This window comes from Pipistrellus kuhlii, unplaced genomic scaffold (genome assembly GCF_014108245.1).
Source record: "Pipistrellus kuhlii isolate mPipKuh1 unplaced genomic scaffold, mPipKuh1.p scaffold_m20_p_2, whole genome shotgun sequence".
Taxonomy (NCBI): domain Eukaryota; kingdom Metazoa; phylum Chordata; class Mammalia; order Chiroptera; family Vespertilionidae; genus Pipistrellus; species Pipistrellus kuhlii.
In genome coordinates this window covers 170211201-170225228 of record NW_023425515.1, presented here as the reverse complement: position 1 = coordinate 170225228, position 14028 = coordinate 170211201, and the positions used below count along the sequence as shown (strand labels likewise).

At 39.1% G+C, this 14028-nt stretch overlaps 1 protein-coding gene across 9 annotated transcripts in view; it reads right to left on the bottom strand.

Moving 5' to 3' along the window:
- MAST2 (microtubule associated serine/threonine kinase 2) overlaps window positions 1-14028 on the bottom strand; it is a 153191-nt gene that overhangs the window by 82482 nt on the left and 56681 nt on the right. The window contains exon 1 of one of the 9 annotated variants that reach the window (XM_036444135.1): window positions 1618-1621. The exons of the other annotated variants lie outside the window; for them this stretch is intronic. The gene's annotated coding sequence lies outside the window, so the exon portion shown is untranslated. Of the gene's footprint in view, window positions 1-1617; window positions 1622-14028 lie in introns of those variants that run through there. 9 annotated transcript variants of the gene reach the window in all.

Genomic DNA, 14028 nt, shown 5'->3' with positions numbered 1-14028 from the left:
AACCCTACTCAAGGTTTCAAATCCAACATGCCCCAAACTGAACTTATTCTTTCCACCAACACTTACTCCATCCATAGCCTTTCCCCATCTCAGATGATGGTGATTCTATTCTTCTGGTTGTTCAGACAAGAATTCTGGATGTCTGGACTCCTTTGTTTTTTATTTTTATTTGTTTGTTTGTTTGTTTGTTTTCATAAACCTCACAGACCATTTGGCAGAAATTTAAATGGCTCTAACTTTAAAATACATCCAGAATACAACCATTTGCCACTATCTCCACAGACATATGCTTACACTCTTTCAAACAAAATCTTAAGATTTAGTCATGTTTTAGAAATTGGAACTTGGTGGGAGGGAGGGATATTAAAATAACAGCATATACATATTATATATTATATAACACCCCAAAAATGCATTAAGCACATTAAAATTTCTATAGCAAATGTATGATAGCCACAGTAAATATAATAAAAACTCTAAAGAATCTCAGTTAAATTTTTTTGCTAAATGAATTATAAAAAACCCTGTTAGTTTTTGGTATGCAATCTAAGCCACCATGGTCCTTCCCTCAACCATCTCCCAACTAGTATCTCATTACTGCTTCTACCCTATATCTCTACTAGAGGCTCAGTGCATGAAATTTATGCACGGGGGGTAGAGGGGTATTCCTTAGCCCAGCCTGCACCCTCTCCAATCTGGGACCCTTTGGAGGATGTCCGACTGCTGGTTTAGGCCAGATCCTGGGGACATCCCTCTCACACTCTGGGACCACTGGCTCCTAACTGCTCATCTGCCTGCCTGATTGCCCCTGTCACCCCTGCTGGCCTGATCACCCCCAACTGACCCCCCTTGACAGCCTAGTCACCCTCAATTGTCCTACCCCGCCGGCCTTGTTGCCCCTAACTGCCCCTCCCCCCGATGGCCTGGTTGCCTCCACCTTCTTCCCCCCCCCCCACCAGCCTGATCGCCCCTCACTGCCCCCCTCTGCCAGCCTAACCTGTTTCCCCGAAAATAAGACAGTGTCTTATATTAATTTTTTCTCCCAAAGTTGCGCTAGGTCTTATTTTCAGGAGATACCTTATCTTTCCATGCAATAGGTCTTATTTTTGGGGAAACACGGTAGTCACCCCAACTGCCCACGCGGCCTGCTGCTCAGTCCTTTGGTCACCCCTCACTATCCCCACTGCTGGCCTGGTTGCCCCATGCAGCCTGCTGCTCAGTCGTTTGGACGCCCCTCACTAACCCTCTTGCCAGCCTAGTCACCCCATCAGTTCGGTTGTCCATTCAGTTGCAATGGTTACTTAGGTTTTTATCATTATAGGTAGTCTATTATCAACATAACAAAGTGTTCCTTTTATTTATTTTTTTAATTAATGGAAGGGAGAGATAGAAACATTGATGATGAGAATCACTGATTGGCTGCCTACTACATGCCCCCCACTGGGGATTGAGCCTACAACCTTGTGCCCTGCCTGGAATTGGTCTGCCACCTCCTAGCTCATAGGTCCATGCTCAACCACTGAGCCATGCCAGCTGGGCGAGCCCTACCAATTCTACCTACAAAATATCTTTCTTAATCATCAATTTCACTTTATCTCCACTGCTAGTCCCCTAGACCAAGCCAGCACCATCTTGTAACATCCATCTAATTGGTCTCCCTTTAAATTAATTTTGTTCACCTTAACTTTTAATGTTATATAACGTGAATGTCATGTAATTAATATCTGCTTTCTAGGTAACATTATGTGAATTTAATAAATCAAACACTGCAATTCAAAAAGATCTTTTTAAATTAGGTCATTTCTATTTTTAAAACTCCTCAATGAATAAAGTCTAAAATCCTTTCTGCAGCCTCCAAGACACTGGCTGCTACCGCCTACCTCTTCAGGATCATTTACACAATTCTCCAGTCTTGTAGTCTGATCTCTTACACATGCAATATTCCCACACACCTAATGGTCTTCACCCTGTTGTTCTCTCTCCCTGAAATTCTTTTTATACATTCTTGGACCTTAGCTTAAGCCTTATTTCCTCTTGGAAGATTTCCCTACACATAGTTTTCCAGCCTCCCTCTTTATAACTCTAACCCTTTACTGTAATTAGTTGCTTAATTATCTATTTTCTCGGACTGTTAGCTCTGAGAAGAGATCAGTCTTGCTCACAATGACATTTCTAGCACCCAGCACAATACCTAGTCTAGTAGGTACCAAATGAATATTTGATTAATAAATCAATGAATCAATCAAGTATGAAAATGGTAGTAATATCGGTATCATTATAAAGCTCAAAAACTGTTCTGTTCATTGGGAGTTAACACTGATGAAAACTGTCGACTGCAATTAGGTCAGCAAAAGGGGCTTTACTGGAGAAAGGACATACTCTTGTCATTTATTTACTGACAGTTGTCTGGCTGGTAGCTAACTATTCAAGTGATTTATAAAAGAAAAAAAAATATGGTACCATCTCAGACCTGCCAGAATGGCCAACATCAACAAACGACAAGTGTTGGCGAGGTTGCAGAGAAAAAGGAACCCTCATGCACTGCTGGTGGGAATGCACACTGGTACAACCACAGTGGAGAACACTATAGAGTTTCCTCAAAAAACTGAAAATGGAACTCCCATTTGACCCAGTAATCCCAATCCTAGGATTATATCCCAAGAAACTAGAAACACCAATCAGAAAGGATATATGCACCCCTATGTTCATAGCAACACACTCTACAATAGCTAGGATTTGGAAACAGCCTATGTGCCTGTCAGCAGATGATTATATAAAAAAAAACTATGGTACATCTACACAATGGAATACTACGCTGCCATAAAAAAGAACGGATTCTCATCATTTGCAGCAACCTGGATGGAATTGGAGAACATCATCCTGAGTGAAATAAGCCAGTCAATTAAAGAGAAACACCACATGACCTCACTCATTTATGGATAATAAAGAACAGTATAAACTGATGAACCAAAAGATAGATATAGACAGTAAAGCAACAAGCAGACTGTCAAATTACAGCGAGGAGGGTAGGGAGATCTGGGGGAGATAAGAGATCAACCAAAGAACTTGTATACATGCATATAAGTACAACCAATCGACACAAAACTCTGGGGAGGGAGGGTATATATGGGGGGGGGGCAATGGAAAGATATGTACACAGATAATAATTTAATTAAAAAAAATATATTTAAAAGAAAATGCTTTCAGGCCCTGGCCAGGTGACTCTGCTGGTTGGAGTGTTGTCCTATACACCAAAAGATTACGGGCTCAATTCCCAGGCAGGGCACATATCTAGATTATAGGTTTGATTCCCAGTTGGGGTGCATATAGAAGGCAATCAATTGATGTTTCTTTCTCTCCCATCAGTGTTTTTCTCTCTCTCACTTTCTCTCTTCAAAAAAAAAAAAAAATCAATAAAATATATCCTTGAGTGAGAATTTTTTTTTTTAATGCTTTCAAGAGAGTAAAACGTTACTTATCAAAGAAATCCACTTTGAAGTCATATAGTAATTGGCCTTAAAAGGATTATCTCTCTATACAAGTATCTCCTCAGCTGTGGCAGAAAATAGATCTTCTGAAATGCACAAAAACCTCCCTTTCCCAAGTAGCAAATGAACCATTACTACTGCTCTGGGCATTATGGTGTGTTAGCTCCATTTATTCACATTTGAGTGTTAGTCTACCTTGAGGTCAGGAGCCAAGGGGGAAATCAGTGTATATGCAGCTATGGTACTCCCATGAAACTTTAATGCATTTCATTCTTCTTGTTCTATTTGCTTGTTCCATTAAATTAACATAATCACTCTGAGAAAAGGTTCCCAAAATAGAGCATTTACACTATACAATAGTACTAAGAAACATGGAAAAGCACAGAAAATTTGAAGTTCAGAAAACTAGGTTCATGTTATGGCTCAAAATATATAATGTATGTGACCTGGGACTTTACCTACCCATAAGCTTAGCTATCGTACTTATGAAATAAAATAATGTATAGAAAAGTATTTTATTCTATAAATTGTGACACAAATAACATGCTCTCATATGAGTCTGAAGAACAGTAAAGACAGTTTGATGATACTAACAGAAATTTTTTTTCATTTATTTTCCAATTACAGTTGATCTAACAGAATATTTCTACATGGCTCAAGAGTCAGAAAAATATTTAAATACAGTTTTATTACTTACTTTTCTCATAAAATCTTGTTCAGTTATTAAACCTTTCTAAGTCTTTTTTCTTATCTGCACACCTGAAATAAAAATGTCTATTTTGCCTATCTCATAAAAGTTGGCCCAGGGCTCTGGCCAGGTGACTCAGTTGACTGGAGGGTCTTCCCATACACCAAAGACTGAAGTTTTAATACCCTCTCAGAGCACATACCAAGGCTGCAGATTAGATCCCTGTCAGGGCACCTACCGGGGCAACTGACCAATATTTCTCTCTCTCTTCTCCCCCCTCCCTCCTCTTTCTCTGAAATCAATAAATATATCCTCAGGTGAGGATTTGGAAAAAAGTTATCCCAAAGCTAGAATAAGAAAATATATTTAAAAGCTTAAGGTCCTCATATAAAAAGATTCTCCACATCATATCATCAGGGAAATACAAATTAAAATAATGAGATGGGACTATAAACCTATTAAGAAAGGCCAAAACCCACATGAAAACATGCTCAAAGTCACTAATTATCCTAGAAATGCAAATCAAAACAACAATGCGGTACCATCTCACACCTGTCAGAATGGCCAACATCAACAAATCAACAAATGACAAGTGTTGGCGAGGTTGCGGAGAAAAAGGAATCCTCGTGCATTGCTGGTGGGAATGTAGACTGGTGCAACCACTGTGGAGAACAGTATGGAGCTTCCTCAAAAAACTGAAAATGGAACTCCCATTTGACCCAGTAATCCCACTCCTAGGAATATATCCCAAGAAGCTAGAAACATCAACCAGAAAGAATATATGCACCCCTATGTTCATAGCAGCACAATTTACAATAGCTAGGATTTGGAAACAGCCTAGGTGCCCATCAGCAGATGATTGGATCTAAAAACTATGGTACATTTACACAATGGAATATTATGCAGCCATAAAAAAGAAAAAATTCTCATCATTTGCAGCAACCTGGATGGAATTGGAGAACATCATGGTGAGTGAATCAAGCCAGTCAATGAGAGACACCACATGACCGCCCTTATTTACAGATGATAAAGAACATTATAAATTGAAGAACCAAGAGATAGATATAGAGACAGTAGCCGAAACCGGTTTGGCTCAATGGATAGAGTGTCGGCTTGGGGACTGAAAGGTCCCGGGTTCGATTCCGGTCAATGGCATGTACCTTGGTTGCGGGCATATCCCCAGTAGGGGGTGTGCAGGAGGCAGCTGATCGATGACTCTCTCTCATCGATGTTTCTAACTCTCTATCTCTCTCCCTTCCTCTCTGTACAAAATCAATAAAATATATTAAAAAAAAAAAAGATATAGAGACAGTAAAGCAACAAGCAGACTGTCAAATTACAGCGGGGAGGCTGGAGAGATCTGGGGGAGATAAGAGATCAACTGAAGGACTTGTATACATGCATATAAGTACAACCAATCGACACAAAACTCTGGGGAGGGAGGGTGTGTACGGGGGGGGGGGCCATTGGTATATGTACAAAAATAACTTAATAAAAAATATATTTAAAAATTAAAGAAAGAAAGAAAGAAAGAAAGAAAGAAAGAAAGAAAGAAAGAAAGAAAGAAAGAAAGAAAGGCCAAAACCTAGAACACTGAATACTGGGAGGGTGTGAAGCAACAGAAAGTCTCATATACTGTTGCTAAATAATACAGCCACTGGAAAGACAGTTTAGCAGTTTCTCCCAAAACTAAACACACTTCTACCTCAGGGTGGGGCGATTGTGCTCCTTGTATTTACCAAAAGGAACTGAAAACTCATATCCACACAAAAATCTGCAAATTGGTGTTTATAGGAACTTTACTCATAATTTCCAAAACTTGGGTGAAACCAAGATGTCCTTCAGTAGGTGAATAGATAAATAAAACATGGTGTAACCACTCTCGCCACTCCTGTTTGACATAGTACTGGAAGTACTAGCCATTGCAATTAGACAAGAGGAGGAAATAAAAGGCATCCAAATTGGAAAAGAAGAAGTAAAGTTATCCTTATTTGCAGATGACATGATATTGTACATAAAAAACCCAAAAGACTCCATTAAAAAACTAATTGACTTAATAAATGAATTTGGCAATGTAGCAGGATACAAAATTAATGCCAAGAAATCCATGGCTTTTCTATATACCAACAGAGAAACTGCAGAAACAGAGACTAAAAAAGCAATTCCATTTACCATCGCACCAAAAAAATTAAGATACCTAGGAATAAATTTAACTAAGGAAGTAAAGGACCTATTTGCGGAAAACTACACGACACTGAAAAAAGAGATAGAGGAAGATGTAAGGAGATGGAAGAACATACCATGTTCATGGATTGGTAGGATCAACATAATCAAAATGTCCATACTTCCTAAAGCAATCTATAGGTTCAATGCACTCCCCATTAAAATACCAACGACATATTTCACTGACCTAGAAAGAACTCTCCAAAAGTTCATTTGGAACAATAAAAGACCCCGAATAGCCACAGCAATCCTGAGAAAGAAGAGTAAAGTAGGAGGGATCTCAATACCAGACTTCAAACTACAAAGCCACTGTTCTCAAAACAGCCTGGTACTGGCACAAGAACAGACATATAGATCAATGGAATCGAATCGAGAACCCAGATATCAACCCAAATCACTATGCTCAATTAATATTTGACAAAGGAGGCACGAATATACAATGGAGTCAAGACAGTTTCTTCAATAAATGGTGTTGGGAAAATTGGACAGACACATGCAAAAGAATGAAACTAGATCACCAACTTACACCATTCACAAAAATAAACTCAAAATGGATACAGGACTTAAACATCAGACGGGGAACCATAAAAATACTAGAAGCATCCACAGGCAGCAAAATCTCAGACATATGCCAAAAGAACTTCTTCACTGATACTGCCCCTAGGGCAATGGAAGCTAAAGAGAAAATAAACAAATGGGACTACATCAAAATAAAAAGCTTTTTTACAGCAAAAGAAACCATCAACAAAACAACAAGAAAGCCCACAGTGTGGGAGAACATATTTGCAAATGATACCACTGATAAAGGTTTAATCTCCAACATCTACAAACAGCTTATACAACTAAATAAAAGGAAGATGAATAATCCAATTAAAAAATGGGCAATGGACCTAAATAGAACATTTTCAAAAGAAGACAGAAGGAAGGCCAAAAGGCACATGAAAACATGCTCAAAGTCACTAATTGTCCGAGAGATGCAAGTCAAAATAACAATGCGGTACCATCTCACACCTGTCAGAATGGCCAACATCAACAAATCAACAAACGACAAGTGTTGGCGAGGTTGCAGAGAAAAAGGAACCCTCGTGCACTGCTGGTGGGAATGCAGACTGGTGCAACCACTGTGGAGAAGTGTGGAGTTTCCTCAAAAAACTGAAAATGGAACTCCCATTTGACCCAGTAATCCCACTTCTAGGAATATATCCCAAGAAACTAGAAACACCAATCAGAAAGGATATATGCACCCCTATGTTCATAGCAGCACAATCTACAATAGCCAGAATTTGGAAACAGCCTAGGTGCCCGTCAGCAGATGATTGGATCCAAAAACTATGGTACATCTACACAATGGAATACTACGCTGCCATAAAAAAGAAGGAATTCTCATCATTTGCAGCAACCTGGATGGAATTGGAGAACATCATGCTGAGTGAAATAAGCCAATCAATGAAAGAGAAACACCACATGACCTCACTCATTTGTGGATAATAAAGAGCATTATAAACTGATGAACCAAAAGATAGATATAGAGACAGTATATCAACAAGTAGACTGTCAAATTACAGCAGGGAGGGGAGGAAGATCTGGGGGAGATAATAGATCAACCGAAGGACTTTTATACATGCATATAAGTACAACCAATGGACACAAAACTCTGGGGAGGGAGGGGATGTGTGGGAGGGAGGGAGGGGGGCAAAAAAAATCAATAATAAATAAATAAATAAATAAATAAATAAATAAATAAAAAAATGGGAAGAAAAAAAAAAACCATGGTGTAACCAGATAATGGAATACTATACAGCACTAAAAAGAAATGAGCTCTCAAGCCAAGAAAGACATGGATGAAAGTTAAATGCATATTACTAACTGAAAGAAGCAAATCTGAAAAGGCTACATACCATATAACTTCAACTATATGACCTTCTGGAAAAGATAAAACCATGGATACAGTAACAAAGGGGCTGGGGCAGGTGGAGATGAATAGGCAGAGCACAGAGAATTTTTAGGGCAATGAAAATACTCTGTATTATAATGATGACATATATGTTATCATACATTTGTCCAAACCCACAAATTATGTAACACCAAGAATTAACCCTAAGTTAAACTATTAACTTTTGGGGTGATTATAGTGTATTAATGTGGGGTCATTGTTGGTTAAAAAATAATAATAATAAATTAAAATAAAATAAAATAAAATATAGCAATCTGGTTAGTGGTGTTGATAAAAGGGGAGACCATGTATATAGGGGCAGAGGGCACCTGAGAAATCTCTGTACCTTCCTCTCACTTTTATTTCAAACTTAAAACTACTCTAAAAAAAAGTTTTTTTAGAAAAAAACGTGCCCCAAAAATAGCTTAAGACTTGACGGTTTGGATTATCATTAATACTAAGAAGTTGCATTTTTCTAATCTGACCTGCCTGTGCAAGCTAATGAATGGGGTGCTATTCTCCAAAAACTAATTCTGTCCTTAAAAATTCAAGAATAGAGATAGATTAAAAATGGATGCAGACCAAGTGGATGCTACACAGACATGCTTCCAATAACAAACTGGTATTACAACTAAAATACAACAAAAATCCTGAATAATCAACGGAAAACTCGTAGGAAAGAACCCTGATACTGGAGGACCAAAAGTGGAGACCACATAGAGACTGGTAGGAGGAATGGAGGGGTGACCATAGACAGCAAGTGAAGTCCGGAGAGATAACTCAGTTATGGGGGGTTGCCAATGAGAACTCTTGGATCTAATCCCCAAGTTGGGCCCCCCAGCAGAGAGCACCAAAACTGAGGAGAGTACGTACCCACATAACATCTGGCTGCGGAAAGCAGTGGGATGCTGTCTGCCAGGGAGTGGCAGCTGAAAATTCAGGCACCCTCTTAAAGTGCCAACACACTAAACTCCCACCCACCTTGTGCTCCAGCGGAGGGAGGGTGAAGCAGACGGGAGCTGTGAGAGTAGAAGCTAGGACTGGGGACTCAGGGGATAGACCTCAGAAGGCAAATACTCCAAGTTTAATGTGTTGGCTGAGTCATTCACTCACACAGCAGAGTACAGCTTTCCCACACAGGCATTTGCCTTGCCCAAGGGGAAGAGAGTTGACACACCCTACAGGAAAACACCTGGCCCTGAGATTACTTAACCATGTGTACACCATAAGTGTCTATAGACACGAGGCATAAGGCAGACCTTTTTAAATTAAATTCAATATATCGTGGCAGTTAACTGGTTAAGAGATTAAACATTAACAATTAGCTTCCAGACAGACAGAACTACCCCACCCTGTTGAAAAAAACTCTCACCACACCTGAGTACAATTACCTGGGCGCAATTCAATTTGGAATCCTATCAGTCTATAAGCAGAAGTGGTCTCGGGAGATTTTGAGTTTGTGCCTGATCTATTAGTCAGAAACAGCCTTTTAACACCATCCTGCACTAGAGATTGAGAGGTGTAGAGGGTTTACCTAATACATAGTCACAAACCCAAACACAAAGCTAAAATAAGGAGCAACCGAAACCAGTTTGGCTCAGTGGATAGAGCGTCAGCCTGTGGACTGAAGGTCCCAGGTTCGATTCTGGTCAAGGACATGTACCTTGGTTGTGGGCACATCCCCGGGAGGGGTGTGCAAGAGGCAGCTGATCGATGATTCTCTCTCATTGATGTTTCTAACTCTCTATCCCTCTCTCTTCCTCTCTGTAAAAAAATCAATAAAATACTATTTAAAAAAAAAGAAACTATAGTAAAAATGCCCCAAAACAAACACATGGAGGCTAAATAGCATGGTATTAAACAATGAATGGGTTACCAACGAGATCAAGAAAGAAATCAAGGGATACCGTGCTTATTCTTCAATAAATTTCCACCTTTGCTATACCATCTTCTGTCCGTGGTTTCATTCTTCAATTCTGATGGACAAAGAGCCCAGGGAAGCCATCCTGCCCAGGAGAACATCGCATGTTCCAATCTAAAAATTCCGTATCATTACCAAGTGGCATTATGACCATATATAACTCAAGGGGAAAGGGAAGCAAAACTACTACATGAACCTAAAAGGGGAATGAGAAGTATTGATATTGAGAGACTGCACCATCTTGAAGGGGTAACTGGCTGTGATCAGAAGCCCAGCCTTACTTTCAACCAGGGAGATGTCAGATACCTCCCAGGACCCTACAACCACAATGCTCAGGGACCAGCTACAAACCCATGAACACCAAGACTCTAGTCTTCCCGATGACGTGTGCCCATAAAATCAGTCCAGGGAGAGACAAAGCAGCAACAAGTACTCGTACATGGACAGGCCCTGTGCCTTCTCACAGAGTACAAAGAAGGAACAGCTGAATTAAACATCACCCAACCAGAATAGAAGAATCAAACACAACTGGCGAGGCAATTCATAGACAGAAAGGTCAGCTATCACCTTAAAAAAGCTCTGATTCATCTAGGTATTTGTTGTTTGCATTTTTTTTTTATTAGTTGCTATCTCTTTTTTGCATTCACCCTGGGTGTTTGTTATTTGCATTTTTTAGATTTTTTTTTTTTGGGGGGGGGTCTTACCATATACATGAATTTTCCCTCTATTTTTTTCTTCTCATTCTTTTCTCTTACATTTTTCCCTTTTTTCAATATCATTTTTGCATTCTTTTCTATCCCCTAATTCTCTTTCTCTGGTGGTCACCTTTATTTGGAGTTATTAGTATCATGAATACATTTTTGTTTGCTGCCCTGTGCATTGTGTCTTGTTATGTTGTATTTTGTGCTTTAACTCAACACAGGAGAGAGAGCTACATAACCAGACACCCTGAGAGGAGAGATCATAGGGAGACAAAAAAACGACCCACGTACGAAAGAAAAGGAGGCATCACCAGAAAAGGGAGTAAATGAAATGGAGGCAAACAATATGTTGGAGAAAGAATTCAGAGCAATGGTCATAAGAATGCTGAAAAGGATGGAAGGCAAATTCACCAATTTGTGGAATAACCAAGAGGAAATGAAGAACTCAACAGAAAGCATCAACAGTAAACTGGTAGAAGCAGAAGACTGCATCCGTGAGCTAGAAGACAAGGTAGGAAAAAATACCCAAGAAAAAAAAAACTTAAAAAACAGGAGGAGAGCCTAAGGGAACTTTGGGACAAAACAAAAAGAAACAACACCTGCATAACAAGGATACCAGAAAGAGAGAAAATTGAGCAAGAAATAGAAAACCTGTTTGAAGAAATAATGACAGAAAACTTCCCTGAAATAGAGAAGAAAAAACTCTCACAAGTCCAAGCTCAGAGTCCCAAACAAAATGAACCCCAAAAGACAGATGCCAAGGCACATTATAATTAAATTGGCAAACACCAACGACAAACTAAGAATCTTAAAGGCTGCCAGCGAGAGACAGAAAGTTACATACAAGGGAACTTCCATCAGATTATCAACTGATTTCTCAACAGAAATACATCAGGCCAGAAGGGAATGGAATGAAATATACAAAGTCAGCAAAGGAAGGGTCTGAATCCAAGAATACTGTACCCAGCAAGGCTATCAATCAAAGTTGAGGGTAAAATCAGGAGCTTCAGAGACAAAAAAGGACTAACAGAGTTTATTACCACCAAACCAGCAATGCAAAAAATGCTATAGGATCTGCTGTAAAAAGAAGAAATAGAAAAGGAAGAAGGAACACAGGAATAAAGAATAAAAATGGTGACAAACAAGTACCTATCAATAATAACTTTAATGTAAATGGTTTAAATCAAAAGACATAGGGTAGCTCAGTAGATAAGAAAACATGACCCTTACATCTGCTGTCTACAGGAAACCCACCTCTGAACAAAGGACTCACACAGACTGCTGGTGAAGGAATGGAAAAAGGTTTTCCAGGCAAATGGGGGGGGGGGGGGGGGAGAGCTGGGGTAGCAATACTTTTATCTGACAAATTAGACCACAAAGTAAAGGCCATAACAAGAGATAAGGAAGTCCACTTCATAATACTAAAAGGAGCAATCCAACAAGAAGATATAACTCTGGAAAACATATAAGCACCCAATACATTAGCATCCAAATACATAAAAATAATTCTGAAGGATATCAAGGGACAGATTGACAGCAATACAGTCATAGTAGGGGACTGTAATACTCTACTAACACCACTGGACAAATCCTCTAACAAAAAAATCAGCAAAGAAACATCAATCTTAAATGACTCACTAGATTAGATGGAATTCATTGACATTTCACACCAAAGCCACAGAATATACATTCTCAAGTGCACATGGGTCATTTTCAAAGATAGGCCATATATTGGGATACAGGCAAAGTCTCTTAAAATTCAAGAAGACAGAAATCATATCACGCATCTTCTCAGACCACAATGGCACAAAATTAGAAATCAACTACAATAAAAACAATGAAGAAAAAAAAAATACCTGGAGGCTAAATAGCATACTATTAAACAATGATTTACTTACCAAAGAGATCAAAGAAATAAAAAGTATCATGGCAATAAATGACAATGAAAACACAACAATCCAAAATCTATGGGACACAATGAAAGTAGTCTTGAGAGGGAAGTTCACAACTCTACAGGCCTACCTCAAAAAACAAGAAACAATAGTAATAAAAATTATCTAACCCTACAACTCAAAGAGTTAGAGAGAGAACAATAAGAAAAGCCCAGCATAAGCAGAAGAAGAAAATAATGAAGAGCAGAGCAGAAATAAATGACATAGAGACCAAAAAAACAATATAAAAGATCAACAAAACCAAGAGCTGGTTCTTTAAAGGATAAACAAGATTGATGAACCTCCAGCCAGGCTCACTAAGAAGCAAAGAGAGAAGACCCAAATAAACAAAATCAGAAATAAAAGAAGTGAAGTAACAACCGATCCCACAGAAATACAAACAATAATGAAAAAAAATACTATTAACAACTCTATTCCAACAAAATGGACAATTTTTTGAAATAGACAAAATGGACATATTCTTTAAGACAAAATGGACATATTCTTAGAAAAATACATGCTTCCGCCGGGACCGGTTTGGCTCAATGGATAGAGCGTCGGCTTGGGGACTGAAGGGTCCCGGGTTCAATTCCGGTCAAGGGCATGTACCTTGGTTGCGGGCATATCCCCAGTAGGGGGTGTGCAAGAGGCAGCTGATTGATGACTCTCTCTCATCGATGTTTCTAACTCTATCTCTCTCCCTTTCTCTCTGTATAAAATCAATAAAAAATATATTTAAAAAAAAAAGAAAAGAAAAATACATGCTTCCAAATTCAATCAGGAAGATTCAAAAAACCTGAATAGGCTGACCACTACTAAAAAAAATGAAGCAGCAATCAAAAATCTTCCATCAGGAGAATCCAAGATGGCTGCACAGGTAAACACCTAGCCGCAGCCACATACAACAATTTCAATAAAATACAATTAAAATATAAAATGGACATTACCCAGAACTACAGAAAAGTCGACTGACTGGAAATTCTACAAGAAGCAAGGAGAAAACCAGAAGGAAGAGCGGAGGAGCTGTAAAAGCCTAAGGTACGGAGACACGCGGCGCGCGCGGAGAGGACGGAGCCGAAGAGGAGGGGCGGCTGAGTGCCTGGCTGGCGTTCCCTAGCAGAAAGGAGATAAAACCTCAGAACT